Source organism: Bos indicus x Bos taurus, chromosome 1 (genome assembly GCF_003369695.1).
Source record: "Bos indicus x Bos taurus breed Angus x Brahman F1 hybrid chromosome 1, Bos_hybrid_MaternalHap_v2.0, whole genome shotgun sequence".
NCBI classification, from domain to species: Eukaryota; Metazoa; Chordata; class Mammalia; order Artiodactyla; family Bovidae; genus Bos; species Bos indicus x Bos taurus.
Genome location: NC_040076.1, coordinates 83,122,482 through 83,143,221, shown reverse-complemented (window position 1 = coordinate 83,143,221; position 20,740 = coordinate 83,122,482). Strand labels below are relative to the sequence as shown.

The 20,740-nt window shown below is 40.4% G+C and overlaps 1 protein-coding gene and 1 pseudogene across 9 annotated transcripts in view; one reads left to right on the top strand and one right to left on the bottom strand.

Moving 5' to 3' along the window:
* Positions 1-601: 601 nt before the first annotated feature.
* LOC113891601 lies at positions 602-1,440 on the bottom strand (annotated as a pseudogene). Its single transcript, XR_003510804.1, has one exon. The product of XR_003510804.1 is annotated as a 40S ribosomal protein S6 pseudogene (transcript).
* A 2,928-nt stretch (positions 1,441-4,368) lies between these two features.
* YEATS2 (YEATS domain containing 2) overlaps positions 4,369-20,740 on the top strand; it is a 102,592-nt gene continuing 86,220 nt past the window's right edge. For 6 of the 8 annotated variants that reach the window (XR_003510802.1, XM_027539755.1, XM_027539735.1 and 3 more), the window contains exon 1: positions 4,383-4,588. The gene's annotated coding sequence lies outside the window, so the exon portion shown is untranslated. Of the gene's footprint in view, positions 4,589-4,703; positions 4,784-20,740 lie in introns of those variants that run through there. The other 2 variants (XM_027539772.1, XM_027539727.1) reach the window with 2 other exon arrangements.

The window sequence follows — 20,740 nt, the reverse complement described above, 5'->3', positions numbered from 1 at the left end:
CTAAGGGTCTAACCCTAACCTGCGTCCCCTGCTTTGGAAGGCGTATTCTTAACCACTGGACCACCAGGGGAGCCCTCTCCCAAGAATTTTTGATTCACTCACCACTGCTGCCAACACAGAAAATCTGTTGTCCCTTTAGCAAATGGCACCACCCTCCACCATCTGCCAGCTCCAGAAACCAGTCCCTTTCAGTCCTTTATCTCCTAATCTCCTTCCAGGCTCCAGTGCAGGTTAACACTGCGTAGGAGGCCTGGACAAGGAGGGGCCTGAAATCCATCCTCCAGCTGCGGGCCCCCGTGTAGGGCAAGCCTGCTTGAAGCCTGGGGCAACTTTTTCTCGGGTGCCATTTGGTTTAGCAGGGGCTAATCCCTTTCTCTCTTCCCCGGTCTTCTCCCAGTTCATTACCAAGTCTGTCAGTACTTTCTCCGCCATTCTACAATCTTTCTGTTTTCTTCCATGTCCACCACCCAGGTTAAGCTACCCTCATTTTTCACCTAGATGATCAAATTGCTTTCCAACTGTGTGGCTCCTTCTCTGTTCACACATCCCTCTAGTCATTCCCCACCCATTTGCTAGGTCAAATACATTATTTATTTATTTATTTGATGTCTGATCTTATTTGTTTGTTACTCTTAGAACATCTCATTTTTGACTGGACTCAGACTTGGAAGTAGAAGCTCTCAGAGAGGACAGCCTCCGTCTCTTGGCAATCTGTTCCTGCCGTTTTTCTTTAGCCTCCTTCATTCTCTTGGCCAAAAGTTTAGCATATTCTGCAGCCTCTTCTTTATTTTTCTTAGTACGCTGTTTCTTCAGAGCAATACGCCGGCGTTTGTGTTGCAGAACTCGTGGAGTCATGAGACGCTGAATCTTGGGTGCTTTAGTCCTAGGTTTCTTACCGTCTTTGTTTAGGGAGTTTCGCACAACATATTGGCGGACATCATCTTCTTTAGAGAGATTGAAAAGTTTGCGGATTCTGCTAGATTGAAAAGTTTGCGGATTCTGCTAGCTCTTTTGGGACCCAGGCGATGAGGCACTGTAGTATCAGTGAGTCCAGGAATATCCTTCTCCCCTTTTTTCACGATGACCAAATTGAGAACACTCAGATTGGCATCCACAATGCAACCCCGTACAGATTTGCACTTTCGCTCTCCAGTCCTCCTTGGTCTGTAACAGGAATGCCCCTTACTCAGTAGCAGGCGAACTCGGCCATGGGTCAAGACACCCTGCTTCATGGGGAAACCCTGCTTATCGTTCCCGCCACTGATTCGGACCACATGACCCTTCCATTCTTCACCCAGAGTGTCAGCAGCAACTTCTGTGGCCATACGCTTCTCGTAGAAGGTACGAAGTTTTTGTTCATCGTCCACTTCAATGAGCTTCTGGCAGCCAGTGGCTGGGAAAGAGATGTTCAGCTTCATTCTGAAGCAGCTGACAGCCTCCGAGGCGCCATGAAAAAGAGCTACATTACTTTAAAAGGTCAAATTAAGTACATTACTCTTCTGCTTAAAACCCTCTGATGACTTCCTGTTGCTTTTAGGTAAAGATTAACACCACCTACCTGCACAGTCTTATTCTTGTCTGACTCTCAGCCCCAGACCCAGGCACTCTGCTCTCATTGAAGTTATCCTGGATTTCTCTCACTTTGTCTTAGGTTTTATCATGATCTGACAGCTCCTATTGCTTCCAGGTTTTACTTAATGTTTTTTCAGGGAAGCCTTTTCTACCTCCATATTAAATTTGGTTCCCCTGTGCTGTGCTCTCTTAGCACCCTGCCCATTTACTTCCTAGAGCTTATTCCTGTTACTGAATTGTATACACTGGGTGATTATGTATAAAAATCAGAAGTTGTTATTTCTCTTCAAGCGATGCCAGCTTTCTCATGGGCTCTCATTCCTGTTGGGGACTGGGCTAAATTTAGGCTTGCCATACCACTCGGCCTAAAAAAAGAATGAAATTTTGCCATTTGCAGCAACATGGACAGACTTGGAGGGCCTTATGCTAAGTGAAATGTCAGAGAAAGGCAAGTACTGTACGATATCACTTATATGTGGAATCTAAAAAATACAGCAAACTAGTGAATGAAACAAGAAAGAAGCAGACTCACATACATAGAGAACAAACTAGTGGTTACCAATGGGGAGAGGGAATGAAGAGCGGGAATACAGGCATAGAGGGAAGAACAGATTATTATGGAATCACATGAAATTATGCATGTGAAACTTGTGAAAATTGCAAAGCACTATAGAATTTAAAGACTCTTTCATTCAATCTAAAAAAAGTACTCTGGTAAAACAAACAAAAAAAAGCTTGCCAAAGTTGTATGGTCTTAAACCATCTCATTTTGGGTGAAGAGTCAATAAAGTTACAGTCCTATCAGAACTTTCCCCTCCTCACTCTTGACATTCCAAGATGGCCTGTGGGACCAAAGAGAAGCTTTGAGGCAATGGCCAGAGGAGTCTTAGGTCTGTGTGCAGAGCTGTGAGCTATAGCCTAGGTCCTCACTGGCCTTCCCAGCCATGTCCCTAGTCATACCTGGTCACCAGGGCCCGGTATCAGCTGCTGAGGTTGTTGACTGTCAACTCATAATCTGTTACTTTAGTACCTTGAGACTCTGATGTCTCACCTTCCCATCCCTGCTCCTCTCATCAGCTGACTGGGAGCACTTCAGCTCTTGTTGGGGTTTTCAGCTTTGCCCATCCTTGGGGTCTTAGCCACATTCTCCAGCCATTAACTGCATGGTTCTCATGCTACTTTCTTCTTGCCTGGCAGAAAGCATAAGAGAAGTCTGGGTTTCCGGCACACCATCTGCAAATTGTGGGCATGCAGCAGCACCATTTCAGATTCTTTGTTCTCCCTAATGCCGCTGTCTTTTCCTAAGCCCTGATCAATGTGAGACTTCTGCCAGAATTGGGCAGCCTTCCAAGCTGGGCCAGAGACAGTGGGCTTCAAGATTCCTTCACACTTAGCTGGATATTTCTAATCCCCTGCCTCAGGGTTAGATCCCCAAAGTGGGAGAATACAGATATGTCCATGCTGACCACTTATCCTACCTTTTTTTCTGTGAAATTTATTTTTATCTCCCAATTCCCATCCTCTTTTTGGGTTTTAGCGTAAGGCTAAGTGAGTTCTTCCCTGGCTTTTCAGATTAGATTGACTCTCAATCTCACGAGGGCAGAAACTGTTTTGTTCATTTCTGATCCACAGTATCTGACATAGTGCTGGGCACATAGTGCCAGGACATAGAATAGAAACACACAAAAAATTTGCTAAACAAATATTGCTTTCTTTTAAAAGATATTTATTTATTTGGCTGCACCAGGTCTTAGTTGTGGCGCACAAACCCTTAGCTGTAGCATGTGGGATCTAGTTTCCTGACCAGGGATGGAACCCAGGCCCCCAGCACTGGGAATGCGGAGTCTTAGCCACTGGACCATAAGAGAAGTCTTGAACAAATTTTTTAATCTGCCTTTACCCTAAATAGACATTAAGATCAGGAGGCCAACAATGACATTTTATAAATCCCTGTATTCCCTTATCATGCAGGGCTTTGGAGTACTGGCCCCACTATTCATTTATTCAACAAATACATTTTGACTGCATACTATGTGCAATGCACTGGACTTGCTATTGGCAATATAGGAGTAAATCCTTTAAAAGGTTTTTACTAAACATCAACCACATTCAAAAAATTGATAACATATATGTACAGTGAAAAAATAATGGAAACCTTGGTAATTTCAATGGTAAATCTTTACCTAGTGAAGAAAACAGATTGAAGGGGGACAGAAATAGATCCCTGGAGACCAGATGTGAGGCTATAGCAGACTTGGGCAGATAGATATGGGATTTGCTGTACTGGGGCACAGGGAGAAGGAAAAGGAAGGCTGAGCTCAAGAGATATTTAGGTGGAAGACAGAACTTGATGGACTGTTACTACTAGTTGCATGACCTAGATAAGATCTAACCTTTCTGAGCCTTCGTTCCTGCATCTGTAAAACAGGTTAGTAATAACTATAGTTATTTGTATCCCTAACACCTAGCATAAAGCTTGGTATAAAGGATTACACACACGAAAATCATAGCTACTGTTTTCTTTGCTGTGGAAGCTTCATAAATGCCGGCAGAATATTTTCTTGGGGCTGCAACTTGCTACCTTCCTCTAAGGAGAAAATTATATATGATGGTGCTCTCACCAGAACAGACGCCCATTCTCCCTAGGCAGCAGGGCAGTGCAGGTCACGGTGAGAGTCTGGCACAGCCTCAGCCCCGCCCCGGCCCCGGCCGCGGCTCCGCCCACAACCTTGCGAGCTCTATCCGCCCGCCCACAACCTCTCGAGCTCCGCCCCCGGAACCTCGCGCGTCGCCGCCGCCGCCGCCGCGGCGCGCGCCCCGCCCCGTCCCTGGTGCTGACGTCCGGGCCAAACGGGCCGGGCGGGCTCCGCCGAGCCGTGTGCTTCCGCGGGCTCCGGGGTCGCTGGGGCCTCGTGGTGGGGCGGCTCTGCGGGGCTCGGCCCGCTTCCTCCCCTCCCCCGTGCCCTCTCGCGGCACCCGGCGGTGTCTGCGCTTAAGCCGGAGACCCAGAAAGAAGGTAAGTGTTGGCGGGAGCGAGATGGGACCGCCGGGCGCGCGCTCCGCTCTCCCGGGCATTGTCTGGGCGGGGGCGGCGCGGGCACGTGCGCGCCCCTCCCCCACCCCTCCTGAGGCGCCGGCCCCCTGGCTGAGGGAGGTAGGGGACGCGTGACTGGGGAGGGGAGAGGCCCCGGAGGAGGAAACTGGGTCCAGGGTGAGTGTGTGTGGCTGGGGAGTCTCCGCAGCGGGAACCCGGAATTTGGGTATGGGGGGGTGTTCTTTCTAAGGGGCACCGCTCTTTCTGAGAGGATATGGGTTCCCTGGGCCCCAGTGGCGGGAGCTTTTAGGATGTTAAACCTGGTGGCCTGCAGTGGGATTGGAGACGAAATTTGGTCCCAGCACCGGCAAGTTGTGAATTTATCAGCAAGAATCCTGGAATCTCCCTCCAACCTGTCGCCTTCCCTGTCGTTCCTCTCCGCCGTGAAGGATGAGTAGGATTTAGAAAGGTGGAGGATATTCCAGGGATGGTGCCCGCGTTAAAGCATCAGAGGTGTGAGACAGCGCGGGGTTGGAGTGAAAAGCTTGGGAAAATGAGTACTTGGGAAAAAGAAAGGCTGGTTTGGTGGGTTGTGGCCAGATTGCAGAAGACAGGTTTATCTCATAACCTTTTTTTTTTTTAATGATTGTAATTATGTTAAAAAAAATAGAAGTGGAAGAAAATAGCACCAATAATTGTACAACCCTGACTCCTCATTCTTAGAATTTTGATGTTTGCTTGTATTTTCTTTTAAGCTTGTAACTGTTACCGAGTTTTAACTACCATTTTGCATTCCCTTTTCTCGTTTACATGTTAAAATGCAATGTAATGTTATGTACTATTCAGCAATATAATTTACTTTCTTAATGAGCAAGGAGCAGGCATTCATAGAAAAAATTTAAAATACGGGAAAGAAAAATGAGGAAAGGTACCATCGTTCTATTGTGTAGAGTTATCATTGAGTATATTTTTGGTTGTAGATGTTCTTTCAAAGATAGGAGCAGGTAAAGCTGTTCTTAGGAATTTCACTTTTATGAGAATTCTTTGAAGGTTTTAAGAAGGAAAGCATAATCTGACGGCTGTGCAGAGGAAGAGCAAGAGTGGAAACTGGAAGGTTGGTTAGTTTACAGTACTTTGAACTGGGTCCATGGTTTGGAGATGGAGGAGAGTAGAAAGATTAACAGATATTTTGGAGGTAGAATGAACGAGACTTGGAAATGAATTGGTGAGGGAAAGGGAGAGAACTCTGTTTTTTGATACTTGTTTTGAGCAACTTCGAGTAGATGGCAGCGTTCACTGAGAAGAATGGAAGAGAGCAGTTTGAGGTGGAAGAAATCATGAGTTCTGTTTTAGGTGTATTAAATTTGAAATGTATTTTAGATATGAAGTCAGTATATTGAAGAGGCAGTTGGATGTGCAGGTTTGGAGCTTCCAGAACAGACCTTAGAGTTGGAGATAAAAATTTGGGAGTACTCAGTATATAGATGATATTCAAAGTTTTGAGACCACCTGAAAGTACTTCATGGCAAATAGATGGGGAAACAGTGGCAGACTTTATTTTTTGGGGCTCCAAAATCACTGCAGATGGTGGCTGCAGCCATGAAATTAAAAGACGCTTACTCCTTGGAAGGAAAGTTATGACCAACCTAGACAGCATGTTAAAAAGCAGAGACATTACTTTGCCAACAAATTCTGTCTAGTCAAGGCTATGGTTTTTCCAGTAGTTATGTGAGACTTGGACTATAAACAAAGCTGAGTGCCGAAGAATTGATGCTTTTGAACTGTGGTGTTGGAGAAGATTCTTGAGAGTCCCTTGGACTGCAAGGAGATCCACCCAGTCCATCCTAAAGGAGATCAGTCCTGAGAGTTCATTGGAAGGACTGATGTTGAAGCCGAAACTGCAATACTTTGGCCACTTGATGCAAAGAACTGACTCATTTGAAAAGACCCTGATGGTGGGAAAGATTGAAGGTGGGAGGAGAAGGGGACAACAGAGGATGAGATGGTTGATGGCATCACGGACTCGGTGGACATGAGTTTGAGTAAACTCCAGGAGTTGGTGATGGACAGAGAGGCCTGGCGTGCTACAGTCCATGGGGTCGCGCAGAGTCAGATACGACTGAGCAACTGAACTGAGAGCACTTAGGTAAAAACTATATAGAAAATTGAATAATTGAGTGAGGCTCAGGCATGACTGAGCGACTTCACTTTCACGCATTGGAGAAGGAAATGGCAACCCACTCCAGTGTTCTTGCCTGGAGAATCCCATGGACGGAGAATCCCGTGGACGGAGAAGCCTGGTAGGCTGCAGTCCATGGGGTCGCACAGAGTCGGACACGACTGAATCGACTTAGCAGTAGCAGCAGGCATTTTAATGCTTGAAGATCTTATAGAGGAAGAAGATTGAGCACAGGACGGAAGGAACAGCCAGTGAGGTAGGAGAAAAAGCGGGAAACTAGTATCATGGGAGCCATGAGAAATAAGTTTCTGGTCCACGGAGTCTTGATTCCTCAGTGCTTCTGAGATGTTTAATGAGGTGCTCACTTGGATTTGGCAACACAGAGGTTATTAGTTTGGTCATTGGCGTTACTAACCAGACTGGAAGTTGGAGGTGGAAACAGATGGAAGTAACTGAATGGGAGTGAGGAAGAGAAGGCAATGAGTGTGAATTGGGAGCAAGTGTCCCTTGTTCAACATACCTTATTTTCATCTCTCCCCAAACTAAATTTGATAGTTGAAAATGGTGTTTTGTTTCATGTTTCATTCCTTAATACTAGAATGTTTGAACATTTTTCACTTTTATTGGCCATTTGTGAATTTCTGTTCCTGTCCTCTGTGCATCTTTTTATTTGTGCTTGTCACTTTCTAATTGATTTTCTAATTATTAGGAGCTCTCTAGATTCTAAAAATATGTAGCCTGATGTAGAGCTTACAGAATTGTCCCCCTGATGTGTCCTCCCCCAGAATAAATGAATTTATTATCTGTACTCCATCAGGAAGAACATAGTTAATAATGGAAAAACCATACTTAACCATTTAACTTTTATGTATACATTTTTAAAATTGTAGTAAAATACACATAACATAAAATTTACCACCGTAACCATTTTTCACTGGTGTTAAATACATTCATACCATTGTGCAGCCCATTACCACCATTGATCTCCACAGCTCTTTTCATCTTGTAAAACTGAAACTCTGTCCCCACTAAACAGTAACTTCTCATTCCCCCCTTACCCCCAGCCTATGGCAGTTGCCATTCAGCTTTCTGTCTCTGTGTTATTGACTACTCTAAATATCTCATATAAGTGGAATCAAACAGTATTTGTCTTTTTGTGACAGGTTTATTTTACTTCGCATAATGTCCTGAAGGTTCATCCATGTTGTGGCTTATGTCTGGATTTCATTCCTTTTTAAGGCTAGATAATATTCCAGTATCTGTATATTTGTTCTTATTGTTCAGTTGCTCAGTCGTGTTTGACTATGAGACCCCACGAACTGTAGCCTGACAGGCTCCTGTGTCCATGGGATTATCCCAGCAAGAATACTGCAGTAGGTTGCCATTTCCTACTCTAGGGAATCTTCCCGACCCAGGGATCAGACCCTCTCTCTTGCGTCTCCTGCATTGGTAGGTGGATTCTTTACCACTGTGCCACCTGGGAAGCCCTCTGACTATCTCCTAGAGTTTGCTGAAATTCTTGTCAGTTGAGTCCTTGATACTGTCTGATTATCTCATCTTCTGCTGCCCCCTTCTCCTTTCTTCTTCAGGCTTTCCCAGCATCCGGGTCTTTTCTAATGAGTTGGCTCTTCCCATCAGGTGGCCAAAGTATTGGAACTTCAGCATCAGTTCTTCCAATGAATATGAGTCCAGTTCTTTGGCGCTCAGCCTTCTTTATGATTGAACTCTCAACATCCATACATGACTGATGGAAAAATGATAGCTTTAACTATGTGGACCTTTGTTGGCAAAGTGATGTCTCTGCTTTTTAACATGCTATCTAGGTTTGTCAGAGCTTTCCTTCCAAGGAGCAGGCGTCTTTTCATTTCATGGCTGCAGTTGCCATCCGCAGTGATTTTGGAACCCAAGAAAATAAAGTCTGTCACTGCTTCCAGTCTTTCCCCTTTCTGTTTGCAAGGAAGTGACGGGTCTGAATTCTTAGTTTTTTGAATGTTGAGTTTCAAGCCAACTTTTTCACTCTTCTCTTTTACCCTTATCAAGAGGCTCGTCAGTTCCTCTTCATTGGTTCCATACCAGTAGAGTGGTATCATCCGCATATCTGAGGTTGTTGATATTTCTTCTGATAATCTTGATTATTCCTGCTTGTGATTCATCCAGCCTGGCATTTCACATGATGTACTTGGCCTATAAGTTAAATAAGCAGGGTGACAATATACAGCCTTGTTGTACTTGTTTCCTAATTTTGAACCAGTCCATTGTTGCATGTCCAGTCCTGACTTTTGCTTCTTGACGTGCATACAGGTTTCTCAGGAGACAGGTAGGGTGGTCTGGTACTGCTATCTCTTTAAGAATTTTCCACAGTTTGTTGTGAGCCACACAAAGACTTTCGTTTAGTTGATGAAGCAGAAGTAAATGTTTTTCTGGAACTCCCTTGCTTTCTCCGTGATCCAACGGAATGTTGGTGCTTTGATCTCTGGTTCCTCTGCCTTTTCCAAATCCAGCTTGTACATCTGGAAGTTCTCAGTTCACATATTGTTAAAGCCTAGCCTGAAGGATTTTGAGCATTACCTTGCTAGCATGTGAAATGAGCACGTTTGTGAGGTAGTTTGAACATTCTTTGGCATTGGCCTTCTTTGGGATTGGAATGAAAATTGACCTTTCCCCTTTGTCATGACAAGGCTGTAATCCATGAAGGAGCCATCTGTACGTCTGTATATACCACATTTTATTTATCTGTTCATCTGTTAATGAACACTTAAGTTGTTTCCATCTTTTGGCTCTTGTGAATAATGCTCCTAGGAACATGGGTGCATAGATACGTGTTTGAGTCCCTGCTTTCAGTTTTATGGGCTATTTACCTAGAAGTGGGATTGCTGGATCATACAGTAATTCTGTTTTTAATTTTTTGAAGAACCTCCTCACTGTTTTCCATAGTAGCTGCACCATTTTATTTTTCCATCAGCAGTGCACAAGGGTTCCAATTTCTTCACATTCTTGCCAACACTTTTCTGGTGGGTTTTATTTTTCTTCTGTTTATTTTTGATAGTAGCCATCCTAATGGTGTTAGATGATAATCTCTGTGTTTTTGATTTGCACTTCCTTGATATTGGTGATCATGTGCTTATTGGCCATTTGTATATCTTTGCAGAAATGTCAATTCAAATTCTTTTATCCATTTTAAATCAAGCTTTGTATTTAGGTCTTTGATCCATTTCGAGTTAATTTTTGTTAATTTAGGCATTAGTAAAGGGTCCAACTTGTCTTTTTTTTGCATATAAATGTCCAGTTTTCCTAGCAATATTTGTTGAAAAGCCTTTTTCTCCCGACTGAATGGTCTTGGCACCCGAGTCAGAAATCGTTTGACCATATATGCAAGAGTTTATTCTGGGCTCTCTATTTTATTCCGTCTGTCTATATATATGTTTTTATGCCAATACCATATTGTTTTGAGTACCACACTGTGGCTTCTACATCAGGAGATGGGAGTCCTCCAGTTTTGTTCTTTTTCAAAATTGTTTTGATTATTTAGGGTCCCTTGAGATTATATATAAATTTTAGTGTTGAGTTTTTCTGTTTCTGCAAAAAATGTCTTTGAAATTTTGATAAGGATTGCATTGAATTTGTAGATGGCTTTGGTTGGTATTGACTAACAATATTAAGTCTTCCAATCCATGAAAATGAAGTGTGTTACCATTTATTTGTCTTCTTTAATTTCTTTCAGCAATATTCTGTAGTTTTCATTGTGTAAGTTTACCTTCTTGGTTAATTCTAAGTATTTTATTCTTTTTGATGCTTTTATAAATGGAAATATATTGTAATTTCCTTTTCAGTTGTTCATTATTTGTGTATAGAAATGTGACTGATTTTTATGTGTTGACTTGGTATCTTGCTTTTTTCTGTTAATTTATTCTAACAGTTTCTTGGTAAATCTTTAGGGCTTTCTACATGTAAGATCATATCCCCCCATATTAAAATTCCCTTATATTCATTTAGTGAATACACTATAATTTGCTATAGACTATTTCCAGTTTTTTTAATTATAAAATATATAGATAGAGGAGAACTAATACTTACTAATTTAAGTTGTAAGTCTGTAAGAACAGCCCATGTGTGTGTGTCACCAGGCTTGAGAGTCTTTCCTTAGAATAGATTCTCAGAAATACTTGATCCTCTTCTCTCTTTTCATTCAGTCATGGAGAATAGAATTCTTCACTGCCATCTCCTTAAATTGGCCCCAACCTCTCTGCCTTTAAACCTGCCCCTGTTTCAGCCTGTTTTCGACACTGCTGTTGAATGGAGGGTGAGAATCAGGTTCGGTGCACTTTTCCCTCCTAGAAAACAAGACTTATGCAGCAGATTGTCTCTATAGTATCTGTTCTAGGGAGTTAGGAAAAAAAGTTTCTTAAAGGCTGGAGTGCACGTCATAGATGAATTGGAACTTAATTTCATTCTTGAAGGATGAATAGCATTTCAGAAAGTGGAGAGAGGGTAGGAATGAAACGTGAACCTGTTGGAAGGTAATAAGGAGAAGTTCAGGCATGTGAACTTTGATGACTGTAGACAAGAAGAGGTAGAAGAACTAGTTCTACTAACCAAGGATTGTTTGTTCTGTTGATCTGAAGAGTGAGTTTGGGGTAAGTGTGGGGAGAGACCTGTTTTGTGGTGGTAATGAAGGCTGATGGTGACCAGAATGCCGAGCTGGCAGGAGCTTAAACTTTATTTGTAATGTTTTATTTACATAATTGTGCGTGCACTGGTGATTGTTATCTATTTTGTTTTTTAATTACTTTTTAGTTTATTGGAGAGAGTATATCCTTTTTTATTGAGATGTAGTTCACATAATGTAAAATCCACCACTTTAAAATGTATAATTCAATGTCTCTTAAAGTGTATTCACAATGTTATGCAGTCATTCATGTGTGCTTAGTGACTTAAGTCGTATCCAACTCTTTGTGACCCCATGGACTATAGCTTGCCAGGCCTTTGTCCGGGGGATTTTCCAGGCAAGAATACTGGAGTGGGTTGCCATTTCCTCCTCCAGGGGATCTTCCTAACCCAGGGATTAAATTTGTGTCTCCTACATTGGCATGCAGTTTCTTTACTACTGAGCCACCTGGGCAGGCCTGTGCAACCATTCAGTTCAGTTCCGTCGCTCAGTCGTGTCCGACTCTTTGCGACCCCATGAAACGCAGCACGCCAGGCCTCCCTGTCTGTCACCAACTCCCAGAGTTCACTCAAACTCACGTCCATCGAGTCACTACCATCTAATTCCGTAACATTTTCGTGATTTCCAGGAAGAAGCCCCATACCTATTTGCAGTCAGTCCCAGTTCCCTTCACCCCTCTACCCCTCCTCCCCTGGGAGCCATTTTCTGTGTCTAGGGATTTGCCTATTTCTGGATATTTCCTGGAAATATTAGATTGGTGCAAACATAATTGCACTTTTGGACTGTGAATTTTGAACCAAGGCTCAGACACATCTTTATCAATCAAAATAGGAACCATTACAGTCAACACATTTTTGCCAATGAGAAACAAGTTGGCTTATTCCTATAGCGTAAAAATCTGTTCTTTGGGAACAGACTTTTAGACTGTGGGAGAAGGCAAGGGTGGGATACTTTGAGAGAATAGCATTGAAACATATATATTACCATCTGTGAAAAAGATGACCAATTCAAATTCGATGCATGAAACAGGGCACTCAAAGCTGGTGCACTGGGACAACCCGGAGGGATGGGATGGTGAGGGAGGTGAGAGGGGGGTTCGGGACTGGGGGACACATGTACACCCATGGCTGATTCTTGTCAATATGGCAAAACCCACCACAATATTGTAAAATAATTAGCCTCCAATTAAAATAAATTAATTAAAAAATCTGTTCTTTGGGATTTGATGAACTCTTGGAAAGCATATTTTGCCTCCTCCTGGTTGTGGAAGCATTTTCCCTGCAAAAACTTGTCAAAATGCTTGAAGAAATGGTAGTTGGTTGGTTAGAGGTCAGGTGAATATGGCAGATGAGGCAAAACTTCATAGCTCAATTTGTTCAACTTTTGAAGAGTTGGTCATGCGACGTGTGGTCACAGGCACTGTCTTGGGCCCTTTTTGTTGACCAGTGCTGGCTGCAGGGATTGCAATTTTCAGGTGCATCTCATTGATTTGCTGGGCGTACTTCTCAGATGTAATAGTTTCGCTGGGATTCAGAAAGCTGTAGTGGATCAGATGGGCAGCAGACCACCAGTGACCATGACCTTTTTTTGGTACAAGTTTGGCTTTGGAGCTGCTTTTCTTGGTCCAGCCACTGAACTAGGTGTTGCCAGTTGTCGTATAAAATTCACTTTTTGTCTCACATCACAATCCGATTGAGAAATGGTTTGTTGTTGTTGCATAGAATAAGAAAAGATGACACTTCAAAATCAAGCTTTTTAAAATTTTTGGCCAGCTCATGAGACACGCACTTATTGAGCTTTTTCATCTTTCCAGTTTGCTTCAAATGCTGAATGACCGTAGAATAGTCGAGATTGAGTTCTTTGTCAACAACTTGTGTAGCTGTAAGAGGATCAGCTTTGATTGCTCTCAGTTGGTCGTTGTCAACTTCTGATGGCTGGCCGCTATACTCCTAAACTTCAAGTCTCTCATTTCCTTTGCAAAACTTCTGGAATCACCACTGCCCTGTACATTTGTTAGTAGTTCATGGACCAAATGTGTTGTTGATGTTGTGAGCTGTCTGCACTACATTATGACCTATTTTTAACTCGAATAAGAAAATCACTTGAATTTGCTTTTTGTCTATCATCATTACCATAGTCTAAAATAAATAGAAAATACACAGTAATAAATCATTAGCTAAAAAAAAACAAAGTGAGAAATGCATATTAAAATGATGTATAACATAACCACATTTATTTAAGAATGTATTCCAATATCAAATGGCAAAATTCAGCAATGAAAAGCCACAATTACTTTTGCACCAACCTTATTAAATAAATGTGGCCTTTTGTATTTGGCTTCTTTCGTTTAATTAGTATGGTATATTCAGAGTTGATCTGTGTAGTAGCATGTGTCAGTACTTCATCCTCTTTTATTGCTTAAAAATCCATTGTATGACTCTTACCACATTTTGTTTATCCAGTCATCAAAGGATAGACATTAAATTGCTTCCATTTTTTTTCACTGTTAAGAATAATGTTGTGAACATTCACACACATACAAGTTTTTGTATGGACATATGTTTTCAGTTCTGTTGAATATTTACCTAGGTGTGGAGTTGCTAGGTCACATAGTAATTCTGTGTTTAACTTTTTGAGGAATTGCCAAACTTTTCCACAGCAGCTGCACTATTTTACACTTCCACCAACAATGTGTGAAGGTTCACACTGTGTATTCTTTTTACATTTTTTGACAGTCTATATTTAATATTTGTGTGTGTTTAAATAGCTTCATTGAGGGACAGTTGGCATACCACAAACTGCACACATATAAACTGTATGACATGGTAAGTTTTGATAAATTTATGCATCTATGAAAACATCACCACAGTCAAGATAGTAAACATATGTATCGGCCCCCAGTTTTTTCTCTTGTCCCTTGAGGATCCTTCTTTCTCCTCTCCCCATTGTTTCCTCATACCAGGACAACCACTGATCAGGTTTCTGTCATTATAGACTTGTTCTCATTTTGTAAAAATGTTACCTTTGTAGTATATTCTTTTTTCTTAAGCTAGCTTCTTTTCCTGGGTATCGTTTTGAGATTAATTCGTGTTGTGTTGCATGTATCAGTTAATTCTTTTTTACTGATGGATATACTGTATGGATGTGTCGCAGTTTGTTTATCCATTCACCTTTTAATGGACATTTGGGTTGTTTCTAGTTTTTGGCTATTACAAATAAAATTGCTGTGAACATTTGTTTTTGTATGGACATAAGCTTTTATTTCTCTTGGGTAATACGTAGGAGTGGAATGGCTGGGTCATGTGGTGGCGGCGGCGCTGCTTTAGTCACTCGGTTGAGTCTGACTCTTGTGAGGCCATGGACTGTGTAGCCTGCCAGGCTCCTCTGTTCCTGAAATTCTCCAGGCAAGAATACTGGAGTAGGTTGCCATTTCCTTCTCCAGGGGATCTTCCCAACCCAGGAATTGAACCTGGGTCTCCTGCATTGCAGGCAGGTTCTCTGCCGACTTAGCTACAAACTGCCAAACTGTTTTCCAGAGTAATTTTACTGTCTTTACGTTCCCACCACCAATGAATGCGAGTTCCAGCTATTTCACATTCTCTGTAGGTTTGTCTTTTCAACATACAGAGAAGTAACAAGAAAAGAGAAAGAGGCATAAAGACACCCATAATCCATCTACCAGGTTAGTCCTTTTGGTATTTTCCTCTCCCTAAATAATGCATGTACATGGTTAGAAAATTCAGACAGTGTAGTCAGGAGTAAAATGAAAAGCAAAACGACTGCCCAGAGGCAACTATTGTTATTCATTTTTTATCCTTTCTTCTAGAAAAATCTACACAGCATCTACCAGCATTTGTGGGGGTAGTGGTATCGCTTTGCTCTTTCTTCTAGTTTACATAGAAGCAAAGTATACAAACCATTTGCACCTTGGTTTTTTTCACTTTACAATGTATTTTAGAAGTATTTGTGTATCAGCACATTTATTTTAATGGCTACATTGCAAAACAGTTTTGCTATAAGAAAACACAAATTTGGACTTTGCTGGTGGTGCAGTGGATAAGAATCTGCCAGTGCAGGGGACATGGGTTCAATCCCTGGTCTGGGAAGATTCCACATGCCACAGAGCAACTGAGCCCTTGAGCTGCAGTTACTGAAACCTGTACACTCTAGTGCCTGTGCTCTGCAACAGGAAGAGCCTCCACAATGAGAAGAAGCCCGTGCACCACATTGAAGAGTAGGCCCCGCTTGCTCTGACTGGAGAAAGCCCACACAAAGAAGCAATGAAGACCCAGTGCATCCAAAAATAAACAAATATTTTTTTAAAAAAGAAAGAAGAAAGCATTAGTTTGTTTTAATACAGTGGATATGTTACGGAACTATTTGAGTATAATGTGGATTTCACATTTTACGTTTTGTGTTTCATCTGCAAGAAATGCTAGGTAAATGCGAAAAAATGCACCCTGCTGAACTGAACCACAGCAGAAGTATGCAGACCCCTCCTAGGTACACACCTTAGGTAACCTCCAGCAACCTCAGTTTACTTCTGTGTTATGAGCTACACCTGTCCTCATCTGGTGTTATTAAAGTTTTCTGTTGATTTCAGATTAGCCTACTACCACTTCATGGTAAGCTGTAACCTTTCAATGCTCACTTCCACAAGTAAAACTTAATTTCACAAGGTAAAGTGTCATATTTGTTGTAGCATTTATGTATTTCTTAACCCATTTAATGTGTAAAACTCTGCTGCCATTTTTATTAGATTCCTTTTTTGATTATCTTTTTTAAATTAAGTGTCACTGCTAAAATGTTTGCATGTTGTGCCCAAACCCATTTTCCCCATAAGCCTTATGGTTTTCATTATGCAATTTTATGGTGTGATGATTTTTAAGAATGCTTATGTCACATTACAGTGGAACTGATTTATCCCATCAGTTCAGTTCAGTCGCTCAGTCGTGTCCGACTCTGAGATCCTGTGAACCGCAGCACGCCAGGCCTCCCTGTCCATCACCAACTCCCGGAGTTCACTCAAACTCATGTCCATTGAGTCGGTGATGCCATCCAGCCATCTCATCCTCTGTCGTCCCCTTCTCTTCCTGCCCCCAATCCCTCCCAGCATCAGGGTCTTTTCCAATGAGTCAACTCTTCGCATGAGGTGGCCAAAGTATTGGAGTTTCAGCTTTAGCATCAGTCCTTCCAATGAACACCCAGGGCTGATCTCCTTCAGAATGGACTGGTTGGATCTCCTTGCAGTCCAAGGGACTCTCAAGAGTCTTCTCCAGCACCACAGTTCAAAAGCATCAATTCTTCAGCGCTCAGCTTTCTTTATCGTCCAACCCTCACATCCATACATGACCACTGGAAAAACCATAGCCTTGACTAGACGGACCTTTGTTGGCAAAGTAATGTCTCTGCTTCTTATCCCATAATATGTACATAATTTATTTTTAAACTTATTTTAGAAAATTGTGAAATACATCATATATATATATGCTAAAGAGCACATATAATAAGAAGGTATGTTTTAAAGAAGACAAATAAGGTATCAAATACATACTTAGCTACAACCCAGCTTAAGAAATAGGAGATTGCTAATACTTTTGAACCTCCTTGTGTCCCTCTCACTGGTCATTTTATACTTTTTTGAATATCTGAACTATTCAATGAAAAATTAAGTTTTAAAGTGTTAACAGTCTGTGCCTCTGGTCTTGGTAGTGTTGAATCCCCAGCTGACTGTCCTGCCTTCCTGAATGTGCACACACAGCACATACATGCATATTTGGGGGAGGGTAATCTGTAAGTTGATTTCTGTTTAAGGTTAATAAATCATAAGTTTGTCATTGTTTTTTTTTTTGGTAATAGCTTTCTTGAGATCTGATTCACATACCATAAAATTCACTCTTTTAAAGTGTAAATGTATTTTTTTTAGTATACCTACAAAATGGTGCAACTATTGCTATATCTAATTCCAGAAAATGAATAGGTACATTTTTGTAAATAGGTAGATTTTCTAGATTTAGGCAGTGTTTATCCAAAGAAAAACCAATTTTTTAAAAGTATCTTACGTTTTAAGGTACTAGTTTTCTTTCTAGCATCTCAGCTCCTGGTAGAAAGGCATGAGACTTATCCCCATAGGATTTATTGTCAGTTTGAAAGCTCTAGTGAAAAATCCCTGTTTAGTGAAGTGTGCAAGATTTGGCTTAATTTACATATTCTCAGTGACTGTGTCCAGGAGTTTGACACAGTCTTGATCTGGTCCAGTTCCTTCCTTTCCTTTCCAACGGGGACTAAAGACAAACCTCCCCCTCCCCACTTTTTTTTTTTTTTTGGCTTCTCTTGGAAAGAAAACTTTTATGGCTTCATAACTGAAACAACAAAGTTGTCATATGAGTTAGAATTACCACTTTAGATAATTCCAATGATTTTTGTCCAAAAGTGGCCCTAAGGAAGTTACAGGGATGTTATATGGCCTACCTTTTGTCCACTTAAGAAGAATTTGCCGTAAGTATCTCAATATACTAAATATCCTAAATATCTCCTAAAAATCCCAGATGGCTCAGTCTGGAGTATGTTAAAGGGATGGGGTAAAGGAACAGTAAAACCTACCTCAGGCCAGCTCTCCAGTTGTTGCAGTAATAACAATGGATAGAAGCAGGGCACCTATAATTTAGACTAGCTCTTTGATCTTAAATTCCTTTTCTTGTTACTTTGTAAGATTGGAGGCAGAGTTCTGTCCTGAATGCATCCTGGGACAGACCTTATATAGCAACTTCTGTGTCTTAAGCAGTTTTGTTTATAGTAGGAAAGTAGGTGTCTTGGACCTGAAATACGTAGTGCTTAAATAATGAAATAGTTTTTTTGAGCTCAGCTGTTTACATGTCACATTGGGATGGACACATCAGCTGAGTGGCTCAGGTCACTTTGGTGCTAATAACCAACCTCTGTCAGCTTCCCACCATTCAGGTCCAGTGTTAACATTATGGCTGTTATAGGTCTAAAAATAAAAAAGACCTATTTTTTTCCCATACCAGATGAGTTAAAGATGGAAAAGGCATTAAATTTGTGGGTGGCAGACATGAACAGAAAGCAGGGTTCAGTAGTATCCTGTTTTAGGCATTCACTGGTGGTCTTGAAACATATCCCCCACAGATAAGGGGAGACTACTGTGTGCTTGGTTTTGTGTATAAAACCTTGTGTAGAATAACTAGGATTGAGTTTTTGTCAGTACCACTTTAAGTGAATATCAGAACCAAATCTTCTCTTAAGCTGGCTATTTTTAGTTTGCAAAATGTAATTTATGAAATGGATGATATGTATTTGGATTACTGAAAGTCAGTTGATTTAAATATTCCTAAAGGTCCAGTGTTAGACATATGTAGTGGAAATCACCTTGCTTCAGGATCTCCCCAATACTTTATTGCTGGTAATAAAACTTTCTAGTCATGATGAACTATTCTTTTAATATCCTGCTGGATTTCATTTTGTATCTGTGCATATTTACAAACGAAATTGGAGTCTCCTTTCCCTCTAAGGATGCCTTTTGACTATAGGTTTAGATATATTCTTTTTGTTGATAATTTAAAAATAGTTTGTTATTCTGATTTTCTTCTTTCATATCATAGTGAGTTTTTGTTATTGTCATGTTTAATTTTATTGAAATCAGAATATGGTTATAACATTTCCTAATATTGCAGTTTCTTCATATAACTTACATGATTTAATTTAATGGATTTTTATAGCTATTTCAAACAATATTCCTTTAGGTTCAGAGTTGTAAAGTCTGGCTTGTAAATTGCATTATGTATGTCATCTGTATTTTTATCTGTTTTTTTTTTTTTTAATCTTCTAAATTTATTTAGAGAGATGCATGTTCAAATTCTCTTATGATTGTGATTTTCTTAAATTCTTGTATTTCTGGTTTGTTTTGTATGCCTTGACATGATGTTGTTTGATGTATAGTTTGATGTATCTTTGTGATTGTGTCTTTTAATAGTAACATACTCTTTTCTGTATTAAATGTTTTTTGCCTTAATTTATTCTCTCTGTTATTAATCTTGCCATGGCTACTATCTTTTTGTTTGCATGTGTGTGTGTATAATAATTCTGTGTCTGGCTTCTTTTACTTACCATAAGTATTTTGAGATCTGTTCCTGTTGTCGGTTGGATCAGGAGTTCATTAGTTATACTACAGTTGTTTACCCATTCTCCTGTTTTGTTTTTTGTAGATATTTTTGAAATGTTTATTTGGTTAATAGGGGAGAACGGATTCTTTAATTCAAATGCTTAATAAAGGAGCACTGGTTATCTTATTTACCAAGGAGAAGATACTTTAAAATGAAAAATATAAAAAGGACAGGGCTAAAGAATTACAAAATCATTATTAACATGTTAGGAACATTGTATGGAAGCAGATGGAAAATGGTTGTATTGCTACTCTCATCCCCCCTCTTAAATCAGATAGGAAAAGTCATCTTTAGTGAAAGCACAGAACTCAGTGATTCTGATGAGATTCAAATGCCATGACATCATGGAACTGTATATTGAGAAGGTACCTCACTTAGCAAAGTTTCAAAGAACCTTATCAGATTTAATTTCAAGAGTTGTCCATATCTTATACGGTTTGGTATTTGTAAGACAGGTTTCCAAGGACTAGATTCTTTCTAGAGATTCTACATCTTGTCTAGCTTGAGAACTTTTAGTAAACCTTTGAGAACCTTTTACTAAGAATTTCTAGTGACTCTATATTACATCATTTTTTTATATTTAAATTACACAGTTTTCTTTAAAAATTTATTTTTATTTTGGCATTTATTTCAAAGTGTAGAGCATTAAAAGATTTTGTTTTGGTTTTGGTCTTTAACCTTTTTCAAAAACTCAGACTTGTTTATCTTATTTGAATGGGTGTGATAACAAGGTAGTTTAGCTTTCTTACATTGTACATGGCTATGTGGGGAAATGTGTATTTTTAAAGTTCAAGTTGATAGTGTTTACTTTTTATAAAGAGGCTAGTTCAGAGAGACAAAAATTTTAAATTAGAGGATTCAGCATTACATACTTTTCTGAATTTGGATTTGGTCTCTTGGTATGGAGAAAATCCTTTCTCACCAATTATAAACAGTAACTGATTTAAAAAAAACAGTTTACATGTCAGTATTCTTTTCAATTTCATTTGATTCAAAACCTTAAGAGGATTAATAGGACATTTTGTTTCAGACTTGAGCCTGACACTAACAGCTGTTCATATTTCCTTTTCATAAATCTCAGGGTTAAACAAGATGAATCCAAAACTTAC